Source organism: Perissodus microlepis, chromosome 18 (assembly GCF_051167445.1).
Source record: "Perissodus microlepis isolate ML-2025 ecotype Zambia chromosome 18, ASM5116744v1, whole genome shotgun sequence".
Taxonomy (NCBI): domain Eukaryota; kingdom Metazoa; phylum Chordata; class Actinopteri; order Cichliformes; family Cichlidae; genus Perissodus; species Perissodus microlepis.
This window is the reverse complement of record NC_140478.1, coordinates 32,354,577-32,379,525: the sequence shown is the minus strand read 5'-3', so window position 1 is coordinate 32,379,525 and position 24,949 is coordinate 32,354,577. Positions and strand designations below refer to the sequence as shown.

General features: G+C 41.6%; 1 protein-coding gene across 1 annotated transcript in view; it reads right to left on the bottom strand.

Annotated features, from left to right (window-relative positions):
* LOC146368611 (cytolytic toxin-alpha-like) overlaps positions 1-21,695 on the bottom strand; it is a 56,476-nt gene extending 34,781 nt beyond the window's left edge. Inside the window, exons 1-2 of the mRNA XM_084912193.1 lie at positions 21,637-21,695; positions 14,104-14,142 (exon numbers count right to left, since the gene is read on the bottom strand). The gene's annotated coding sequence lies outside the window, so the exon portion shown is untranslated. The remainder of the gene's footprint in view (positions 1-14,103; positions 14,143-21,636) is intronic.
* Between the last annotated feature and the right edge of the window lie 3,254 nt (positions 21,696-24,949).

Genomic DNA, 24,949 nt, shown 5'->3' with positions numbered 1-24,949 from the left:
TGCTATGTCTTCTAATGATGCTGCCTAAGGGAAGCATGTATAATGTAAACAGAATTGGTCCTAGCACTGAACCCTGTGGAACTCCATAATTAACCTCAGTGTGTGAAGAGGACTCTCCATTTACATGCACAAACTGGAGTCTATTAGATAGATATGATACAAACCACTGCAGTGCAGTACCTGTAATACCTACAGCATGTTCTAATCGCTCTAATAGGATATTATGGTCGACAGTATCGAACGCTGCACTGAGGTCTAGCAGGACAAGCACAGAGATGAGTCCACTGTCAGAGGCCATAAGAAGATCATTTGTAACCTTCACTAAAGCTGTTTCTGTGCTGTGATGAGCTCTGAAACCTGACTGAAACTCTTCAAATAAACCATTCCTCTGCAGATGATCTGTTAGCTGTTTGACAACTACTCTTTCAAGGATTTTTGATATGAAGGGAAGGTTGGAGATTGGCCTATAATTAGCTAAGACTGCTGGGTCTAGAGATGGCTTTTTGAGTAAAGGTTTAACTACAGCCAGCTTGAAGGCCTGTGGTACATAGCCGACCATTAGAGATAGGTTGATCATATTTAAGATCGAAGAATTAATCAATGGCAGGACTTCTTTGAGCAGTTTTGTAGGAATGGGGTCTAAAAGACACGTTGATGGTTTGGAGGAAGTAATTATTGAAGTTAACTCAGAAAGATCAATTGGAGAAAAAGAGTCTAACTTAACATCAATGGTACTAAGAGTAGCTGTAGATAATATTACATCTGTGGGATGATTACTGGTAATTTTTTCTCTAATGATAAAAATTTTATTTGTGAAGAAGTTCATGAAGTCATTACTAGTTAACGTTAAAGGGATGGTTGGCTCAACAGAGCTCTGACTCTTTGTCAGCCTGGCTACAGTGCTGAAGAGAAACCTGGGGTTGTTCTTATTTTCTTCAATCAGTGATGAATAGTAAGATGTTCTGGCTTTGTGGAGGGCTTTCTTATAAAGCAGCAAACTATTTCTCCAGGCTAAATGATGATCCTCTAAATTTGTGACACGCCATTTCCTCTCCAGATTACGAGTCATCTGCTTTAGGGTACGTGTTTGAGAATTATACCACGGAGTCAGGTACTTCTGATTAGAGACCTTAGTTTTCACTGGAGCTACAGTATCCAGAGTCGTACGTAGTGAGGAGGTGAAATTATTAACAAGATAATCGACCTCTGTTGGGGTAGCGTTCAGATAGCTGCTCTGCTCTGTGTTGGTACAGGGCATTGAAGATGATAACAGTGGGTGGATTATATTCTTAAACTTAGTTACAGCGCTTTCAGAAAGACATCTACTTTGATAAAATCTACTCTCCACCGCTGTGTAATCAATTATTGTAAATGTAAATGTTATCAGGAAATGATCAGACAGGAGAGGGTTTTCAGGAAACACTGTTAAATGTTCAGTTTCTATGCCATATGTTAAAACAAGATCTAGAGTGTGATTAAAGTGGTGGGTGGGTTCTTTTACATTTTGAGAGAAGCCAATTGAGTCTAATAACAGACTAAATGCCATGTTGAGGCTGTCATTTTTAGCATCTACATGGATGTTAAAATCACCCACAATAATTATTTTATTTGAGCTCAGAACTAAATTAGATATAAAGTCTGAGAAATCAGACAGAAACTCTGTGTAAGGCCCAGGTGGACGATAGATGATAACAAGTAAGACTGGTTTCTGAGTTTCACAGCTGGGGTGGACAATGTTAAGCATCAGGCTTTCAAATGAATTAAAAGTCTATCTTGGTCTTTCATTAATTAATAGGCTGGTGTGAAAAATTGCTGCCACACCGCCCCCTCGGCCTGTGCTTCGAGGTTTCTGGTAGTTAGAATGACTCGGGGGTGTTGATTCATTTAAACTAACATAATCATCCTGCTGCAACCAGGTTTCTGTAAGGCAGAGTAAATCAATTTGTTGATCAATTATTAAGTCATGTACTAACAGAGACTTGGAGGAGAGAGACCTAATATTTAATAATCCACATTTCACTGTTTTACTCTTTGGTTCAGATGTGGATACTGTATTGTTCTTTCTTTTTGATTGTTTATGTTTAAGTTGTTTGTTGCTGGTTTTTAGTTTGTTTTTTGTCTTTTTGGAAGCTGACACAGTCTCTATGGAGATGGGTTTTTGGGGGGGTAGCAGGAGGAGAGAAGCTGCAGAGAGGTGTGTAAGACTGCAACTCTGCTTCCTGGTCCCAACTCTGGATAGTCATATTTTGGGGGGTTTAATAAATTTGTCCATATTTCTAGAAATGAGAGCTGCTCCATCCAAAGTGGGATGGATGCCGTCTCTCCTAACAAGACCAGGTTTCCTCCAGAAGGTTTGCCAATTATCTATGAAGCCCACATCGTTTCTGGGACACCACTCAGACAGCCAGCAAGTTAAGGAGAACATGCGGCTAAACATGTCACTCCTGGTCTGATTGGGGAGGGGACCAGAGAAAACTACAGAGTCCGACATTGTTTTAGCAAAGTTGCACATCGATTCAATATTGATTTTAGTGACCTCCGATTGGCGTAACCGGGTGTCATTACTGCCGACGTGAATTATGATTTTACTGAATTTACGTTTACCCTTAGCCAGCAGTTTTAAATTTCCTTCAATGTCGCCTGCTCTGGCCCCTGGAAGACAATTGACTATGGTTGCCGGTGTCTCTAGCTTCACATGTCTGAGAACAGAATCACCAATTACCAGAGTTTGACCCCCAGCGGGTGTGTCACCGAGTGGGGAAAAACGGTTAGACACATGAACGGGTTGGTGGTGTACCTGGGGCTTCTGTTTAGGACTATGCTTCCTCCTCACCGTGACCCAGCCGCCCTCTTTCCCCAGCTGCTTGGGGTCTGCCGGGGAACAGCTAGCGGGGCCTACGCTATCTTCGGCTGCACCAGCTACAGGGGCCTGGCTAGCTACGGGTGAATGAAGGGTGCGAAGCAGAGTCTCCAATTCAGTAATCCTGGCCTCCAGAGCTGCAAATATGCTACATTTGTTACAGATATCATTACTGCTAAAGGAGGCCGAGGAGTAACTAAACATCTGACACAATGAGCAAGAAAGTGCAGGAGGGACAGGTGAAGTAGCCATGGTGCTAACGAGTCGGCTACGAGCTAAGCTAAGCTAGCGAAACAGTACAGAGACAGTGAGTGAATACTTTGGCTATAAATTAGGTAGTGAGTACACAGAAAGTGTGCTTCGGATGAAGCACGTGAAGATTATACTATGAAAGAAGAATGTATTTAAAAGTTGTTAATTAAATTGCTAAGCAAATAAGCTACTCAGAAACACCACTGTGTTTGAGCAGGAACAGGAAGTGATACTCTACCGCAGAGCGAGCGAACACCAAGTGACAGCCAATGTGTTAATGTTTTGGTCTTAAGTAAAACTAAGGTGTAACACTGAATTGATTGACAAATTATACTTTAAAAAACACTCAAATGAAATTGGGACATTTTTGTCCCCTGAGGACCACAGGTGTATGGAAATCAGGACGACATTATGAGTGTTAATCTTTATTCACTATTAATTTTTTTCCCACGTTCAATACAAAATTATTCAGTACATTTATTTCAGTTACAATTGTTTTTCAGTTTAATTTTAAGGTGGTATCGTTTTAACCCCATATGGACATAACTAACTCACTGAGAACAGAAAAGACACATAACCAAGGAGAGATGGATAAAACATACCAGAATAAACCTCAACTAATCCTAACCTGCTTACACTGCTCCTCTGATTGGTGAGAAGACAGATTCATTAGCAAAGCTGAAGGTTCAGTGGTCTAAGTCAGTAAATCACAAGGTTGCCATGACAGCAGCTGTGTGTCCTGTTTTTCATCAAGCTTCATATTTTTTATTGTTCACTTGTTGATAAGGTTTGAAAACACTGTGACAAAGTGGTTCTTATGAAGCCTTTTTCTACTCTTGGCACTCAAAATGCCTCACGTATTGCCTCATTCACCTATTCGGACGAGCACTTTTTTCTATGCAATTGTTTTCTTTCTAAAATTCATATTCATTCATATTCTTATGGATGCATCGGTGAGCAACTTGAGGCTTCTGTCTTGCCCAAGAATATTTGGCATGCAGACAGGAGCAGACAGGGATCAAAGCACCAACCTTCTGACTAGCAGGTGACCTGCTCTGCCTCCTGAGCTATAGTCACCCCTAGAGTGAGAGTGAGAGTCTTTGAAACTATATGAATGACAACGGGCAGTTTAGGTTACAGTGTCTTTACAGCTTATGGACATTTCTTTTCAGTGGTGGGTCGAGTATCAAAAAATTGTACTCAAGTAAGAGTAGCATTACTTTAAAACATTATTACTCAAGTAAAAGTGAAAAGTAGTCATCAAAAAAGTTACTCAAGTAAGAGTAAAAAAGTACTTGGCGAAAAGACTACTCAAGTAGCGAGTAACTGTTTGAAATGTCTGATTTATTTTTTAAATAAATGCTATCAGACAAAAAAAAAAAATATATACAAATTTTAGTATTTTCAAAAGGAATATATGTAAAAACATCAACAAAATAAGGCACAAGGATTCTAATTTCCAGATTTCAGTTTTTCACAACATAAAGCTTTTTTCACCAATACCTGCAGTAAATAATATAAATATATAAACAGTGCAAACAATTTCCAGTGACAAGATATGCTGTAAACTTTCTATTCATGTTTGCTCCAAATGGCACAGCAGCCTCAGAGAAAACATTAGATCGAGGCATCTTCAAAATATGTTCATACAAGGCAGCTCAGTTTACCATAAGTTGTATGGGTGTGCATTTATTTCTGCATATTTAGCAAAAATGTGCCATTTCTTCACTCAGTGAGGTGATGGTTAAGCTTCAGCAGCAGTTTGCTCTCAAGGTTCTTTCTGTGAAGCTGTAACTGTTTAACAGTGAACAGGAGTCCTGTATGACTGAGACGTCCTTCACAAGCTCCAGATGCAGGAAGAGCTGTGTTGACTTTGATCGACAGCTTCTTGATGTGAGGAAACTTTTCAGTTTTTTTCAGTTTTCAGTTTTATTTGTCATATGCAAGTTAGCACAGGGTCAACATTGCAATGAAATGTGTTTGACGAGCAGCAGTCACTCAGCAGCATGGTACAGTAGAAGAAAATATAATAAAATAAAATAAAATAATAAAAAAAATAAATAGAAAAATAGTAAAGAGCAAAATATTAGAGAGACGTGGTAAAAGAGAAAAGATGACTAAATATATATGTATCTATAAATATAAATATATGTCCACTAGTGATTAAATAAGAAAATCTTGAAAAGAAATATGACGGGGGGTGGGTGGGATATCGCACAGGAATGAGCAGCAGAAAATTACAGAAAGCCATGCAATAGATCCACACCACCAGTGAATGGACATGAAAGGTACCTCTCCAGTTCCCCTGCTTTTGTTGAATAGGCCGCTGTTTGCGCTGGCCTCATCCAGCTCTGTCCAGGTGATGCCTGATGAAGTGGAGACCTGTGAAAAGATGTTTTCAAAAGAATTAGGTCTGGTCATTATAGTGCTGTATACACTGCCAAGTTGCAGATGTTTGTTTGGAGCTAGCCTTCAAAAGCTAGCCATACACTGTGTGATTTTTGGCCCATTTTGAGCCGATTTTTCAATCGCACAACCGTTTTGGGGATCTGCCGTGTTTTGCCTTAATCATGTGTGCATCGTGTAGTATACATGGGGTAACGAAAAGCAGTTAACACCTCACAACCAGCTCCCAATCATCAATCGTGTGGTCTAGAAAAATAGTAAAGAGCAAAATTTCTTCTACATGATAATCAAACCTGTTTGAAATCCTGTCGCCCCTCAACGCAGCCTCTCAAACTGCGCACGCACAAACACAGAAATGAAAGAGAAAAGGTGGAGCAGCACGGCAGTGCAGCGTGTGATCTGGACACAAGAGATGGCGGCACAACTTGTAGGATGAGGCAAGCTCATCCGAGTACGTAAGCGTAGAGCTGCCACCCAGGCAAAAGAAAAATAGAGTTATATCACGTTAGAGCGTGAAAAGTTTTTAGAAATCAAAGAAAAGGGCAGACTTCCATCAAATATGAATTCTGCAAACATTAATCTCCTGCTAAAACCAGGCAAAGACCCTGTATATCCCTCAAGCTATCGTCCAATATCCCTTATAAATGTAGACCTTAAAATAATCTGCAAAGCTCTCTCAAAGAGACTAGAGAAAATAACCCCCCTCTTAATTCATCCTGACCAAACTGGTTTCATAAAAGGTAGGCACTCATCAACAAATACACATAGATTACTTAATTTGATAGACTACTCATACAGTAAAAACCTAGAAACTACAATATTTTCTTTAGATGCAGAAAAAGCATTTGACAGAGTTAACTGGAAATTTCTATTTGCAACTTTACACAAATTTGGTTTTGGATCTTCTTTCATCAACTGGTTAAAAATATTATATAACTCCCCAACAGCTTGTGTCAGATCAAATGACCAGACATCCTCCAGCTTCTGTCTCTTGAGGGGCACCAGGCAGGGATGCCCACTCTCCCCTTCACTGTTTGCAATTTTTATTGAACCACTAGCAGCAGCAATTAGACAGAATTCAGCAATTAAGGGCATAAAATGCAAGAACGTGGAACATAAAATCATCCTTTATGCGGATGATGTGTTACTCTTTCTCCAAAATTCACAAACCAATATCTCTGGGGTAATTGAATTGATAAACTCTTTTGCAAGAATGTCAGATTACTCAATTAACAGGTCAAAATCTACAGTCCTTCCGATTAATTGCTCCCTCCATAATTCCTCTTCTACACCACTGCAATCAGGAAATATAAAATATTTAGGTATTAATGTTTCTCCCAAGCTTGCAGATCTAACTAAATTAAACCATAGCCCACTTTTAAAGAAAGTAGAAGGTGATCTGGCTAGGTGGAAATGTCTACCCATATCACTCATGGGAAGGGTTGCCGCTATAAAAATGATGGTATTACCAAAAATAAATTATTTATTCTCAATGATCCCAACTAAACCGCCACAAGATTGGTTCAGATCTCTAGATTCATATATGTCCAAATTCCTTTGGAAAAATAAACCCCCACGTATCAGCTTAAAAACACTACAAAAGACCAAGGATAAAGGAGGATTAGAACTACCTAACTTTCAGCACTACTTCTTAGCCAACAGGCTTCAGTTTATCTCAGGATGGCTAAAACATACCCTCTTAGATGAACCTTGGCTAGATGTAGAACAAGCACTTTGCAATAATCTAGAGATTTCAGATCTACCATTTATCAGCTCAAACATCCAATGACATGAATGCTTCAAAAGCGTCAGCATCAGCTCTTCTCTGACAGCATGGTGGGAGTTTCTGAAGTTGACAGAGTCTTCATTAATCCCATGCAAACGTACAGCTATCTGGAACAACCCTGACATATTACAAAACAATAATATGATAAACTTTTCAGATTGGAGTGGTAAAGGAATCAAATATGTAGAACATATACTAGAAGGAACAGAATTTATTCCATTTGACAGACTAGTTACACAATATGGGATCAGCAAGAAAAGATTTTTAGAATATCAACAAATTAAATCCATGAACTGGAAAAATAAAAATAATCTTAATTCTAACCAATATAGAAATTATCTATTAAATTACATTAGTCTTGATACAGCCTCTACCACCACATCAGATCAATTGCTCTGGGCTCCTTTGATCAGCTCCATCACCTAGTGGGGGTGGGGGGGGGTCATAGTTTGGTCCCGCCTTCACTGTTGTGATTGGTGTGGGGGTAGGGACAGGCTTAGGGCGTCGGGGGGTTCCCCAGGAGCATCTTCCTTGGGGGGCTCAACCCGGGGTAGCGGTCATGGCCTATTGAGGGCTCTGTTGGCTCTTAGGTGACGGTTTCCTCGTGGCTGCGTGCAGCGGGGCTAGGGGAGGGTCTGTGCTGATGGACGTGGGTTACTGATCTGGTAGCCTGGCTGCCCCTGGGTGGGTCCGGGACGGGCGTGAGGTTCTGGGGGCGCTCCGGCTCTGGGCTGGGGCCCTGGCCGGGCCTCGGGGGCTTGGGTCCTGGTTGGTGTGTTGCCGGGGTTGTGGGCGGGTGGGTGTATGGGGGCCCAGCCCTGGCGCAGGGTGCCGCCGGTGCGTCGAGCCACCTGGGGGGCTCTTCAACTGGTGGGGGGGTTGTCACATCTTGCAGGAGCTTTCTTCTCTTCAGGAACTCTCTCTGCAGGAGGGGGAGATACAGGAGAGGTGGAGGACGATCTCAGCCTGGGCGTCTATTGTCTTATGTAGTCTGGAAGATGAGTGGATGGTGGGGTGGGTGCAGTTTTCTCTGTGGTGGGGTTGGGTGGACTGTCCCCCTGTCCGGATGGGCCTGGGCCCCCTTTCCCTGGTGGGTCGCGGAGTATGGGGGTGCCTACTGGGGTCAGCGGGGGAGCTGGCCCCAGGGAGGGGTCACTTGCCCCTCCCTTCCTTACCTCCCCATCTCCAGCTGCCTCCCTCTTCCCGCTCCACCACAACCACCCACACATGCAGGGCCTTGGAGTAGGGGTGTGTCACCAGGGTGCAGGGGAGGTAACCCCCCCTCTGTCCCCTACTGGCTGCCTCTGCCTCAATTTTATCTCACAACTTAGACATTCACATTACTCACACTCTCATAACACATACATATAGGATCTTGGGGGTGGGCACGCTACACGGACTCCAAAAGACCATCAGGGTGTACACCTCACCCCTGGCGTCGTTGCCCACCTCTCAATTTTAAATACACGTAGACATTGAGGGCTATCAGGAGGGGCTATGCGCTTACCTGCTGCTCTCTGGCAGGTAGCTCCACGCCCTCCTGGGTTTTAAATGCACCTTAGAACAGACATACATCAACACTACAATGAGCGGGCAGAGGGAGGTTTGGAGTCTTCTCACATCCCCGTTCCCTGCGACCTGCTGGAGCGGGGGGCCAGGAGGAGGAGTTGGCCGTCCGACTGGGGTCTGGAGTGTGGGGCCTCCCTGCTGCTGCGGAGTCGGGCGGTCTGCTTCTCCCCACCGCAGGGAAAAGGGTAACACCACCTGGGTCTGGGTGCAGTTCCCCCCTCCAGGGGCAAGGGTACCTAGACCCGGTTCGTAGAGTACGCTTGGGGAGTGTGATTGTGTGTACAGTGTCTCTTTATGTCTGTCTCCACGTTGGGTGAGTGTTGAGTAATTGCATATGAGAGCATGAGGGTGGGAATGGATGTTTGTATCTGTGTGTGCCTGTATGTCTGTGTCTATATGTCAGGTTGGGTATCAGAAGCCACCTCTCTGGGGACATCTCAGGCCCTCCAAGGTTTGGAGGCCTATCTCCCCCCACCACTTCCCCTGTCGGTGGCGGACTCCCTCAGACATCGGTGCGTTGGTGGTTCTTTGTGTCCGGGGATGGGCGCCCAGGTACACACCAGCTCACTCCTTGGTGGCTGCTTATCGGGGCCTGGAGCCTGGGGCTCGCTCGGGCCACTTCGGGGGTGGGGTGCCCTCGGCCTCTCGGCCTGGGGCTCGGTCACTCTGGCGCAGCTGGCTGCCGGTGGAGCTCACGGGCACGTCACTGCAACCCCCCCCTGGCTTCTGCTCCGCGGCTGCTGAGTGACCCCTCATCTGGGACTCTTCTCAGCTCTTTCTGGGACAGTGGCGTGGCTGCCCCTCTGTTGGTCTTCCTTGGTCTCTTGTGTTCTGGGGGCCTCTGGATGTCTGGAGTTTTGATCTCCTCCATACCTGCTTCATGCCCTGGAGGATGGGGCTGTGCCCCCCCCCCCACCCACCCTCTAGCAGATCATTACATGAAGGAACCTTTTAAAAAACAAGCGCGTCCATGCTCACAGGTGTACACACGGGTGCTCACACACACAAACTACACCCTTTTTGGCTCCTACCTCAAAGCACACCGTGTGCTGTCGATCTTACGTGCTGCACAATAATGTTTAATATTTAGTATTTACTGTCATATTCCCATATATCATTGTGATGTTGTTTATTCTATTACTCTCGTTTTCTTCTGCTTGTTTTCTTTTTTCTTTCTCAACAGGTGATCCAGGTGATCGATATATGTATTTTTTTTTCTGCTTATTCAGTTGGTTTTTGTTTTTTGCCCTTCTCCCCCGTCCCTCTTCTCAGCTGTTTTTCTTTCCCTCTTTCTTTCCCCCAGTCAAGTCTGTCCCGTATTCAGCAAGTGAAAATAAAATAAACAATAAAAGGTGAATCAAATGGACCATTACGGCAAGGCTGGGATGGTCAATTTGGTAAAGTAAATCCGTTGGGCATCTTTCTTCGCCTTTAGACAATAATTCTGATGGCAAAAGAACCAAACGGGACAGGCAAAAAAAAAAAAAGAACGTGAAAAGTTTATTGTTCTAACAATAAACTTTTCATGTTAGTGCAAAATACCTTTCACGTTCATACAATATAATATTTATATTGTACGAACGTGATAATTATGTATATTGTAATAGCGTGATATTATATTGATCAAACATGAAAGGTATATTGTACAAACATGATAGTATATTGTTAGAACAATATACTTTTCACGTTATAACATGATATAGCTCTATTTTTCTTTTGGCTGGGTGGCAGCTCTACGCTTCCGTATCCGAGGCTTTTCAATGTGACCTCACAAAATTATCATGACTACAACAACCATGAAAAGAGTTGGATGGACTTCGCTGCTCAATCAAAGCTGCCTGGTCAATGTTTTTCATTAGTAATTTAGCAAAGTTGATGGTGTGTGTGTGTCTGTGTGCGTGAGTGAGTGAGTGAGTGAGTGAAAGACACAAAGAGGGAGAGCGAGAGACAGAGTTTGTATGATAAGCTTCTTGTTATGGACGCACAGTTTGAGCACTCAGGTCGCATCAGAGCATCAGGCCGTATAGTGTGAGACCTGCATCGTGACCTATGAACTTCTAACCCCTGCGATTTAATTGTACAGTTTGAGCAGGAGCTGAATAGCGTGACTGAAAAAAAATCACACAGTGTTTGCCCAGCTTAATACAGACTGTTTAAACTAAACAAGCTGCTGTTTCACATAATAAACCCTGTCAGCCGCAGTATTGCCTTCTGTTTTAACAGTAAGCAGTAGAGACGAGCTGTTTGCATATGCGTGGAACTCCAGCGTCATTAACCAGGCTAGCTGTTAGCTTATAGCTGAGGCTAGCTGTTAGCTTATAGCTGAGGCTAGCTGTTAGCTTATAGCTGACGCTAGCTAACCAGCGAGCAGTTAAAAGGACAGCCGAAGCTGCACAAACACCCACAAACTTATCTCACTACAATGTAGCGCTGAAAATATGACTCGCAGCTCAAGGTCGACACAGCGTCTGTAACATAAGACTGACATCCAGCTAACCACAGCTAAAAAGATATTTAGATTAAACTTACCGTTTCCTCAGGTTACACGAGCTGAGTTATTTCACGCTGAAAAGTTGTTGTTTTGGCTCTCACTGAAGACATAGCTGTTCTTTTGTTCTGCTTTTAAGCGAAACATCCTTTGTATGTGAGGAAAATGCTGTTCATCCTCTTCAGCTCTAGCGTAGATGACTGGCTCTGCCATGTTTTCATGTTTCTTCTTTCCGTGTGACGTCCGCTACTTTGAAACGCTTGGGCCGCTCTGCCCGCCACAGTTTCAAACTGGTCATGTGACTGCATGGCCACATCTCATTGGTAAAAAAGTTATCGGAAACTCCACTGGTGGTAGGGTTGCCAACCGTCCCTTAAAAAACGGAATCGTCCCGTATTTAGAAACAAAAGTACACGTCCCGTATTGAGCTAATAAGGGACGCACTTTGTCCCGTAATACAGTGAGAATCAAAAGTAGTCTATAAATGTTTATGGAATTAACGCTTTGTTTGAAAATATAATTCCCAGCCCCTGCTTTGTGACCAATGAGCTGACAGCACACTTATGACAATTCGAGTATGACAATTCAGATTACTGCTCATCTCATTGGTCGAGGAAAGGTCGCTCACGGAGAAAATACCGGAAGACAACAGATGACCACAACAACAAGCATGGCCAACAGGGAAACAAACGCTGACACTGCGGTGCAAGTCTCAGACGACAGTACACCTAAAGCTGGGCAAACACTGTGCGATTTTTTTCAGTCACGTTATTCAGCTCCTGCTCAAACTGCACGATTGACTCACAGGGGTTAGAAGTTGGTAGGTCACGATGCAGGGTCTCACACTATACCGCCCGATGCTCTGATGCGACCTGAGTGCTCACACTGTGCCTCCATAAAATGAAGGTTATAACAGAAAATCTGTCGCTCGCTCTCCCTCTCTGTCTTTCACTCACACAGACACACCACCACCATCAACTTTGCTAAATTGCTAATGAAAAACATTGATCAGGCAGCTGTGATTAAGCAGCAATGTAAATCCAACTATTTTCACAGTTGTTGTGGTCGTGATAATTTTGTGACGCCACATCGAAAAGGCTCGGATGAGGTTTCCAAAGTTCTACAAGTTGTGCCTCCATCGCTTGTGTCCAGATCACACGCTGCACTGCCGTGCTGCTCCGTCTTTTTCACCGACGTTTACGTGTTTGCACGTGAGCAGTGTGAGCGGCTGCGGTGACACGTCACGAGCGATTGATGATCGGGAGCTGGTCGTGAGGTGTTAATCGCTTCACGTTACCCCACGTATACTACACGATGCACGATGAAGGCCAAAATCGGGCCGATCACCAAATCGGTCGCACGACTCAAAAATCGGCTCAAAATGGGCCAAAAATCGCACAGTGTAAGCCCGGCATTAGACCAGCAATGTTTGTTCGCTCAGAGAAAGAAAAAAAAGGCTGCAAAAGTACAGGGAGGAATGGGAAAAGGAAAACACCTGGCTGGGAAAATGCACGATAACACCTATAAAGCGCACTGCACTGTGTGCCGGCGCACTTTTTCCATAGGCATGCTTCTAATGGTGGGCACATGAAGAACATGAGGGGCGTGAAAGCTCGGGGAACCCTTAACCAATTTTTTGTCCACCAGGCCACGGCAGAAGCAGATATGGTATGTAAACATTGGTTTGTTTTTTTTAAACCCTCTGGTTAAGGTTAATATGGGCATGTGCAGTGAATATCAGCGCTATGTGGCCAGAAGTGTGATAATATAATTTATTTTGTGTAATAAACAACTGCAAGGATAGATGATTACAACAAATAGATCACTAATACATAAAAGTAATACATAGATTAATAATGATGATGAGTTATGATGCGTAATCATGGGAACAAGCGGGTTTACAAACAGGAGCAGCTGATTAGCATTAGAAAAGCTGAAATAATACCTCAACTGAAGCCAATTGTACTAAATGCACTATATGTGCACTGTTACAAGAATATTTTTCGTTCTATTGTTTTCTATTAATTTATATAATTTTAAGTTAAGCAGGACAGAGTTCTTTTAAAGAAAGATTTACTTATATTCTCAAAAGTTAAGCATGACAGGCTTCTGTTTAAGAAAGAGACCTGTTTTACTGTGTTAATGTTGTCATTTTGAGCTAAAAACAAATGGCTAAATGATCATTTGTTTCCCATATGGTCATATCACAAAGAATATGCATCTGCTTAAATCAAATTCAAGTCAAATGGTTAAAAAATAACTTCACACACACAAAAAAGAGCTACCACACTGGGAAGGGTGAAGACAACTGGGTTGCCCGGCCCTGGCCACGAGGTGTCCCTTATTTATTTTTCAGGGAGTTGGCAACCCTAACTGGCGGCATGTTATCTAATGTGTTAAACTAATTATTTTTTAAAAAGTAACGAGTCGAATTTTGCAAATGTAGTGGAGTAAAAGTACCGTTTCTTCTTCATAAATGTACTCAAGTAAAAGTAAAAAGTATCGTGCAAAAAAGGTACTTTAAAAGTACATTTTTTTCAAAAACTTGCTCAAGTAAATGTAACGGAGTAAATGTAACTTGTTACTACCCACCTCTGTTTCTTTTATATACGTCTTAACTGGAATAAACTGAAAATGCCTCCATCTTCACAACAAAAATCTAAAGAAAACATGCTTCATTGAACTTTTTAAAATGAGGAATCCAGAAGATCTAAAACAAACATAGTCAAACCACATACTCACCGCAAGAGGAAGTCTCTGACAGGAACACACTCCACCCAGCTATTGGGAAAACCAGAGAGAAAGAACTTTACAAGGAGAACAGCTTATCTGAAGCTTTATAATAAGTTTAGCTCTTGACTTGTTTGTGCACTAAAAAGTCCAGAAAACTGAAAACACCAAGTGAACTTGATTCATACATTTAAGAGTTTCTTATGTTTTCACTGCTGTTACTGAATTATTCGACATGCTTCTATCACAGTATTATAGTCAGTATCAAAGACCTGCTGGTTTCACACTCAGGACCTTTCACATGTAAGAAAACATGGACGTGCACTAACAACGATGGACACACATGAATCTGTTAGTAACATGAATAACCTCAATCTGCTCTAAGGTTGTATTTAAGGAGCACCAATTAAATTATATATGTGAAGTTTTTAAAGTATTGTTGAATGAATTCTTAAAGATATTTCAGTTACGAGTTTCAACTGCTCCAGAAAATGGAGTCATATAAAATTGTCACATATTGAGCTTCCCACAGCCCTTGGAAGTGAAAACATTTTAAAGTAACATTATTGCATGGGATGCATGTGTATCCTGTTAGTTTGTAACAATTCTGAAACTCAACATCTGCAATATTGTTCCACCACCGTGACTCTCACAGAGCTGTTAATGAGAAGTTAAAGAAGCTTCTCTGGTGAAACCTGCTGATCTTTCATACAAACTCCAGCCCAACAATTGAGGGATTGACATATCAATATCAATTGTATTTCTATAGCACATTTAAAAGCACCAAAGTTGACTATAGTGCTTCACAATTAGTTGTGAACAAGAGAAAACAAGAGAAAAACAAATACAGAAAAATAAGACATGAGATGAGCCAATGACAACATACATAACATAAAAACATAACATAACAAACATAAAACAAGACTGATGGTACTCAAATCGAGATTTCTTGCAGTGTAGGAATGATGACAAGCAAGAGGACCAAGTGTATCACATAACTTATCCAAAGGGGTAAAAACCATAACTTCAGTCTTATTTTCATTATTCTGGGAAAATTCTGTTTTAACCAGTTGGTAACATCATGTAGACAGTTGAGCAAAGGCTGCAGTGGGACAGAGACATCCAGTTTCAAGTAAATTTGGATGTCATAACCATAACAGTGAAAGGGGATGTTGTATTTCCTCAAAAATAGATACCAAAGGCAGCATGTATAAAGAGAACAGAGATGGACCCAAAACAGACCTGACTCTGATAAATATGATATGAACCATCATAAAACTGTGCCTTTAAGACAAACAACATGTTCAAGTAATATTCAAAAAATAACAAAAAATAAAATAAACGCTATTGTGGTTTCTAAAACACATTGCACAGGGTCTTGTCTTTTGCCGGAAGCAGCCAGTATCGTTCTTTCAAACTGATTGTGTTTTAATGTTATTTGTGACCATCTGTTGTGTTAAAAACTAGTAGGCTCTGTCTCCCTCTTGGATCACCATTCCGAAATTATGATTTTTAAATAAAATGATGACATCACCATGTGCTGAGACATCATCAGAACCACAAAATTAGTGTGATTAAAACACAATTAGTAACACTTTTTTGACTAGATGTGTCAAGGGGAAATTGTTTTTATATAATGTGATCAGCTTCATGAAATGTGCTTTTTATTGATCACTAAGCAATCTACATGTCTACGTGACTTTTCACCTTATAACTTTTGTGATGAACTTATTCAGCTAGAAACCACTTCCTGTTTTCAGAGAACAGATGTAGAGAAGAAAAACCGCAGCTCTTTCCGAGAACATGCAGATGTAGAAAAGGGAAAAAACCCGTTGCTCTGAGTGACGTTGTTATTATTGTACACACACACACACACACACACACACACACATACATACAGAAAGGTATAAATAAAGAACGCAGGCAGTGATGAGACGCAGGTCGCAGAGTGCGTTCATGACTGCCCACGGGTGTAAAGACAACTGCAGTGTTTGTGTTTTCTAACTCAGGTGTCTTAGCTGAAGAACTACGGGGTGATTTAAAGAAATCCCCTGTCATTTAAATTGGTCTTTCGAGCTTAGCGATGGAAACAACAGACACGTTTCTGTGACTCCAATCCAAGGTCTGACTGCTGTATCCTGACGTCGTGGGAAGCCAGCACCGAAGTCTGTCGACAGCCCTCTCTAGGTAGAGGTGAAAGACCTGGGACGTTAATTCGGGTCCAGGCCGGTGAACATTTCTGGTCCACGACCTTGGGATCCAGCCAAGACAACTTGAATAACCAGCAAAAGACAACTGAGGGTGAGAAAACACTATTTAGGTTTAACCCGCCGCAAGGGTTTAAGTAGGTCTCACCCGCCGCAAGGGTCTAAGTAGGTCTAACCCGCTGCAAGGGTCTAAACAGGTCTAACCCGCCGCAAGGGTCTAAAAGGGGTCTAACCTGCCGAAAGGGTTTGAAGAAATAAACACGTGAAATAGGTTGAGTTCGCTGAAAGGAACTAAGTTTAGAGTGGTTTCAGAAGTAGCCGTGAAATACTTCGTGACAAATTCGCGCGCAAATGTCTATCTGTGTGTATGTATATGTGTTTTGGAAGTAAGTTGATTTTACAGCACAACACGCTACTGAACTACTTCCATTGTTTTTATTGTTTTCTTTGTGTATCCTGCAAAAAGCCCACGTACTGGTGACATAGGGGAAAGGTTGAGTTCTGTCTCATAAAACTGACACCGCTCCGTGAATAGCGCGGAGTAGAAGAGCGTGTCAGCCACCACCCCCGAGTCTAGTACCAGAGAAGGCTCTGCAGTTCTGTGATAATGGGGAATCAGCCCACAAAACTCACTGCTGACGAGCAGTGGCTAGAAAAAAAAAAAAAAGTCCAGGCGCCGGACAAATCAGTGCTTGTAAATGGAGAAATCTAAGAAAACAAAATGTCCCTTTTGGGAAGGAAAATGCAGCCCCTCAGCATTAACACAACTGAAGGAAGCTCTTTTGAAAGAAATAGGATCAACAAAAAACTTAAAAAAGAAAGGAAAACGTACGCAAGAATTACAATATTTCCAGGCCTGGAAAGAAGAAGCAGTTAGGCAGATGAAAAGAAAAAAGAAAAAAACAAGAGAAAGAAGAAAAAAAAAAACAGAACTTAACTGCCAGTTTAGTAAAACCAGCAGTCCTCGCAATCCTTTTATTAATCCACCACCCGTTCCTGCAGCCGCATCTGCAGCACCACCCGTTATATACTCACCCGTATCAGGAAGAACATAATAATCCCTCATCAAGTGAAAACTAGAGATCAAAGTAGTTTAAAAAGGGTTGGAAATAGACCCGACTGAATAGATATAAATACAAGAAGAACAAAATAAAATAAACGAACGGCAAAATTACATTAGAACTTATCTTTAATGTATTGAAACTAATAATAGCAAGGATAACAACCTGTATACTGGTATTAACAATGAAACATAGTTGGCATGACGACCATGTACAGAATGTATAGAATGAATGAAAGCAAATAATTCACACAAAAACCTATTAAATAAAACAGAGAGATGCATAAGGTACATTAAGGCTGTGTCATTGTTCAGCCAAGGAAAGTGTGTGAAAAGGTAAATGTCTCCAGCTTGGGGAATGGTGAAACTGCAGATCACCCGAAGCCCTTGATGGATACAAAATAAATTATAAATAAATAAAATATTATAATAAACTGGCTGGTTCGCCATGCAACAGAGAGAACGAATGTGACCGAAGGTTGGATCTGATATGAGGCAAACAGAAGACCGGTCTAAAAAGGTAGGCACAAACCTGTTCAGAGAAAAAGCAAATCTGTGCAGATTGGATGAATTCTAAATTATCTGTTTGCTGAGTAAGATGATCCTAATTATTAAATTGGCTCAGTAATAAAATATTGTAATATACTATTGCTGTTATATAGAAAAAAAAGATAATAACATTAATAATGACATAATATTAATATGAAGAGGCACCTTAGTCAGTTATGATGTGAGGTGGACAATTGTTATGAAGTAGTCTGCATCAAGCTTAAGGTTGCTCAAACTCAGTAGAACGACATATGAGATGAAGATAACGAAGAAAATAACTAAACTGATGAAGTGCATAGAGGCACTTGACCCGCTTGAAAACCTGTCATCCTAGATGAGACATTGCTGAGATATAGAGCACACCTATAATAACAACTAATAAGCCAAACCCTGTAGACAACAGCTAAAGCTACAGGATTGAGAAGCTGAATTAAATATGTGGACACCGCTAAGCTGATGAGCATGTTACACATTTTCTTTTATTTTTATTTATTTGTTTTTTAGAGCAGAAGCTGCATGCTATTAAAAGCCAACACATGCAGCTGTCTGTGAGCTCAGTTTTTTCCTCACACTTCTGCTTTGTTTCAGTGGCAGCATTTTTTTTCTTTTCCTTTTTGTGTCCTTACTCATGTATGTTTTTTGTTTTTGTTTGATTATTTTGTTTGTTTGGAAACGAATTTGTGACCATACTTGTGGATCAAGTATGCAGATGTAGAAAAGGGAAAAAACCCGTTGCTCTGAGTGACGTTGTTATTTTTGCACACACACACACACACACACACACACGCACAGACATACAGAAAGGTATAAATAAAGAACGCAGGCAGTGATGAGACGCAGGTCGCAGAGTGCGTTCATGACTGCCCACGCGTGTAAAGACAACTGCAGTGTTTGTGTTTTCTAACTCAGGTGTCTTAGCTGAACAACTACGGGGTGATTTAAAGAAATCCCCTGTCAAGATGTAAATAAAAAGCAGGTACCCATTCCGGGCTTGTTAAGGCGTCCGGTGAAACAAAACGGCTTCCACTCCTCCACGCAAAACAAAGAATTGCTTTTAAGAACACATCTGTCTACATAACGGAATGTTGAGACCAAATCCATAAAATAGTTTAATTAAAAACCCTTATGGTTTGATTCAATTAAAACCCCAGTTAAAAAACACATAAACTCACATAACCCCGAGCACATTGAAAGCGCACGCGTACACGAAACCTGTCAAACTGGTTGTGTGTGTGTGTGTGTGTGTTGGGGGGGGGGGCAAAAATGCCGACATTATATTACTACTAGTGTGTAACCTTTTCTGTGAGTTGGATCACTCAACCACTGTGTGGGATTAAGACAAGAAAGGCTAGGAAGTCCTTTACGAGTGGTTCAGTCTCACAGCAAGCATGGATGCAACAACTAAAACACGATCATAGTGTAAGACTCCCCAGTAAGTCAGCAAAATTGAGAATAAAATCCTTTAAAAACGCATTTAGTTGGACGATACACCACAGCGCGGTCAGGTGACAATTGCCAACAGCAAAATTAGGATTAAAATACTGAAGCTAGCCCTCCACCTTTACCAGTGATCCCAGAGAGCTCTCCCAGGAGAGCTCAGAAGTGAAATGTCGAGGGGGAGGAAGACTCACCGAAGCCAAGTTTCCATCAGGAATATAAAATCCAGATGAGATTTAAAAAAAATAAAATAAAATAATTTAACAAAATATATATATTGTTTGCCAGTGATCTGGCGTTTAACAGGGCCACACAAAGTGTAATCCAATTGCTCTTAACAAGAGCACATCACAGCAGACAAAGGTTTCTGTGATTCACGCCACCTCTGTAGGACCACACCCATTGCCACACAGGTCAGTGTGGCAGTCTGGCAGGTCAGTAGTGATGGGAATTCCGGCTCTTTTTAGAGAACCAGCTCTTTCGGCTTGTCCCACTAAAAAGAGCCAGCTCTTTTGGCTCCCAACCGGCTCTTCAGATTGTTTTGTTGCTTTATTTAATTTATTATCAACAACAATATAAAATAATGCACAAAATGAATTACTAATGTAAAAAAAATACTTTATTTATATATGTTTATTTATAAATATGCTTTTACTTATTTACTCCACATAAAATGGAAAAACAAATTATAATGTACAAAAACAACTATTTACATTTCAACTTTTAACTATTTAAATTTTCAGCCCTTTCTTTTTAAACAAATTTAAAGTGAAACAACACAAATCACTACAAACCAGAACACAATAAAATATAAATTAAAATATGCAAAACAAAAAGAAGATGCACATTCTTTGTCGTATAAGCCTGGGATGATTTTTTGGAAGAATTTTTTCCTGCCTGGAATTGCATACATAGGATTCAGTGCATGAATAAACTTTTTGAATCCTTTAACATCCACAATTTAAAATATAAAATAGTTGTGGATGATTACTATACCTCTCTAATATGATGATGTTGTCTCTTGTTGTTGCCCCTGGCTCTTGTTCTCTCTCGCGCGCTCTGTTCCTGTGCTACTGGGAGTTTAACTACCGCCCCTCCCCCCTCTGCTTGGTGCAAACACAAGGCTCTCGTGCAGTGTGAAGCGAAAAAACGTGAGAGAGAGGGTGAGAGGAAAAAAAACAACAAAAAAACATGGCTCCCAATAAGTAGCCAGCTCCCTTTGTTCACTTCAAAGAGACAGCTCTAAGAGCCGTTTCGTTTGCGACCGACACATCACTACAGGTCAGAGGGAGCAGAAGGCCGGATACAGCCATACCAAATAAATCTGTAACTGGACTGGTCCGAAGAGAGCAGAAAAAGAAGGTAGCACAGTACGATGTTTCTTCACTCCATGTGATTTCCGGTAAGTCTAGATGCGTACCAGAATGCCGCCCCATTTTCCCCATTACGACCTTATAAACAGTACATTTGCATACATTTGAGGTCAGTTTCTTGATCGTTAATATGCAAACTGTCATGATTATTGATCAACAACCCATGCCTTTCATCAATGGTCATGAGTACCATTCACAGAAGGTTCAGTGGACGCCTTAACGCCCACTCACATCCTGGGCCATCTGACCTCAGGAATTCGCATGATAAGGTGGGGCCAGGTTTCACAATGAACACACCCGAAACTCTGGCTGATTGGGACCCACACCCAGTTTCACACCTTGGCTCAGGCGATTAGAAGATCATCAGGGGGTCCTTTGTCCCTCTGTGGGGGGATACTCCCACTAGGTTTATATCTGGGACTCTCCACCATTTGACCTTAGAACTGAAGAAGCTTCTCGGATGAGAGGTGAAACGTCTTCAAGTAAACTTAAAGAAGTCCAGACGCTTTTCTTTGCAAGCTCCTTTGACTACGATGACCTGGATGACTGAGAACCTTCACAGACGTTCAGTGGTCTGAATCAGTAAATTGCGACTTTCACATTTGCCAGCCATGACAGCAGGTCTGTGTACTGTTTTCACTTACTTTCACTTTTGTTTTTAGTGTTCACCTGTCTATTATGTGCTGGTTCAGTTTGAAAATGTGAAAAAGTGAGATTATGTGAAAAAGCTGAAATAGTTTAATGAAACAAACATGATGAAGCTAAATGACTTTCAGTAAGAAAATTCAGGTTTCAACATAATAAGAAGTGTTTTCCTTTACAAGAAAAAAACCCCTAACTTTAGCAAGAAATTAAACATTTATTAAAAAGATAAATACAGTCAAAAAAGTAATTTAAAAAAATCTACCACAGTACTCACTGCACACAGGAGTTGGTCCCTGAAGTTGTTCTGACTTCTGCCTCTGAAATTTGCACACCTTTAGCATTTATAGGACATAGAGAGAGGAGGGACTGATGATCTCATAAATGGTGTAACCTGAATCTTCTGTAAATAGGGAGGAGAGAACCACAAGTCAGACTTGTTATACAGGTTTTACAAAGGGAAAAGTGTTTTAAATGTATTCATGCTTAGTTCATACATATACATATCTCATTCTTGAAACGTTCTTGTACTCTTTTCAATTTAAAGTTCAGTTTTTATCTGAATATACACACATTTATTTACTGTTTCAGACGTTTAACCTTTACTTTTAACTTTTGAACGAGGACAGATTTCCGTGTGTTCCTGGTCTGCTACAGCACCTGAAATTTAGCCTGTAGGCTTAAATAGACTGCACAGTTCTCTAGCATATCGAGACTATCTCTCCACACCGTTACATATTCCATATGTACGGGGTATGACCCCCCCTTGGTCGTGGCGTGTGGATATTTCTCTAAGACACTCCGGCACGCCTGGCTACGCCCCACAGCTCACGTATAAAACAGCTGTGTGGACGTGACACCGGTGATCGTTTGATCTCCACTTGGTGTGTGTGCGTGCTTACCTTGAGAGTGTGTGCTTGCGTCTGTTGGAGCGTGCTTCGGCATCCTCCGTGTGATGTCTCTCTCCCTTCTAGGTATTCCCCTGGTATCCCTTAACTTGGTTCCCCCTAGCTGGCCCTTGCTTCCCCTTGGTTGGTCCCCCTTCCCGGGCAACAAACAAAAAAAAAAAAACAGGCTTATGTGCCGGTTGGACCACGCTGTGCGGCTGCCGGCTAGCGAGTAGCTCGGCTACAGTGAGGAAACACAGCAGGGACACGTGTGGAATTAAAAAGATTATTTTACGGTTACAATATATCCTGCATCATTAACAATATAATCTACAGCATTGATACTGCATTAGGATGTTAATTTAAACCTGCTGGCCTCACATTAGCTTTTTATTACAGGTGCAGCCATAAACCTTGTATACACACATTGCATTTTGGGCTTATTAAAGAGTTGAAGCTCAGTCAATTAATTAAAGGTTGTAAGCTTCGTTTGGCGCGATGTCCAGATCTATTGTGTAAGTGACTTGGAGCTATAGAAGGTTAAAACAGCATACACGATTACAAAACACATATAATACATACAATCTAGAAACAGGCCTGAGCAAAGGCCTGAATGTATTTAGCAACCTGTTGCATTTGAGTTTTCTTAGTAACAGGTGACAGAAGAGGGGCCAAAAGGAGGACAACTCCACGGGGACCTCCAGGGCCTGAAATCATCACTATATTTGGAAGAAGATGCTAGAAAGAGGAACTTCTGTGTCTGAATTTAGCTCTAAAAATTGATCATTGTCTGTAAAAAATGCAAATGATGTTCTTAAGATGTAAATTATGTTCTTAGAACGCGAGAAGGGCCATCAAACCCTGACGTTATAAAAGCAACTCTTTGAGTATTTTTGGGAGAAGAAGTCTGCAGATGTGATGCTGTGTGCTTCTTCCCACGCGTGTGGTTTTAATAAACTCTTCATCTGATTGCACTCTACTGGGCCTCCTTTGGTTTGTCTTGTGCCACATTTTCGAATTTGGGGCAGTTCATGGGGGCTCATCCGTCACAATAGAGGTGTTTTTCGGAGGTTGCCGAGGCCAGGGAGTGGTCGGACGGACAGATATTTCCGGTGATTCTTTGACTACACAGGGCGCCCGTCAAAAAAGGTAAGCCACAAACCTCTTAAACTGAAATTGTGCTGTATTATTATTCTAAAATTGTACTCATTGAATTACTGGCTGATTTCTGTTTGGAGTTTTATCAGTAATAATGAAAAACTTTGAAGTAATGAGAAACTTTGAAGTAAGGATAATGAAACTTTGAGAAAGGCAGTACTGAGTTAAAAGTAACAGGACATTTCATGGGAAAAGAGAAAAGAGATCAATGTGTGATCAAGAAGAATAAATAGAAGAGTTTATTGGTCAGTTTATGGTTTAATAAGTGTCAAGCCACGAGTTGGAAAACTCCCACTTACTGAAGACGTTCAGTAAGGACCCGGCGTGGTCACATTCCAGGTGGCGCTGCTGAGAGTTGTGGCCTCAGTTAAAAATAGCCAATGATCGACAGGATCATTTTGGGATACACTTATTTGTCAGTAAAAAGAATAATTTCGGACGTGAAAGTCCAACAGAAGAATACCTGGTGTTGTGATGGTGTTCAAGTGGCTCAGAATCTTAGACAACCGAGTCACTTATGATTTTGAGTTCTTTGGTTAATTGATTTTGAAGGAAAATCAATAAATATACTGTTAAAAAGACTTTCAGTATTGTGACATAAGTGAAGAATCAACTGTGCAGTTCTGGGAATATAATTGTGTTGACATTATCGGACCCGGCATGGTCTGAAACAGACAAAGAAATAGATCAGTGACGGTATTAATATATTTCTTTGAAGATTGGTGGATCTACTGAGGTCCAGAAGAATAATCAATGCTGACTGAGTTGGTTGAATGTTGATTAATGATCCACGAAGGATTGCCTGGTGTGTGTGTGTTGTTCAGTAACAACGTGCGCAGTTAAAATTGGGCGCTGTCTAGTTCCTCTTTTTAGTTTCAACATACGAAGTGTTTTGATTAAACCACAATAAGAACAATAATTGTGAGAGTGACTCAGAGCACTAGCCTAAGTGGAAAGTATCAAATTTTAAATGATTTTACTGCTTTTGGTTTCACTTTAAGGTTGGATTAAGAATTACTGGGTGAAGCCCGGTTTCACTTTTGATTAGGGAAATAATATGCTTACTTTTGGGTCTATGAAGATTGAATTTACGTGGGAAGGGGATATTCCGCATGCGCAGGTTGTTTGTTACTTTGAGACAGTGGAGAGACCTTACGAAACTAGCTTTTCTCATGAAGTGAGAGAGGAAGACTAACCCAGTATTCCTCAATCACTGCTTCAGCAGATTTCGGGACTTAGTTGAAGAGTACGAAGCAATAGGACCTAGAAATTGGGAACTCACGGCTTCAGCGTTCAAGCATTCGCTGTCGCCTTGGCACTAGTGATGTGTCGGTCGCGAATGAAATGGCTCTTAGAGCCGTCCCGTGAACGACGCGAGCCGGCTCCTTATCGCGAGCCGTGGGTTTTTTTTTCTTTCTCTCTCTCTCTCTCTCTCGCACTTTTTTCCGCTTCACTCCGCACGCGAGCCTTGTGCTTTGCGCTGGGAAAAGGGGGGAGGGGCGGTAGTTACACTCACAGTAGCACAGGAACAGAGCGGGAGGGAGA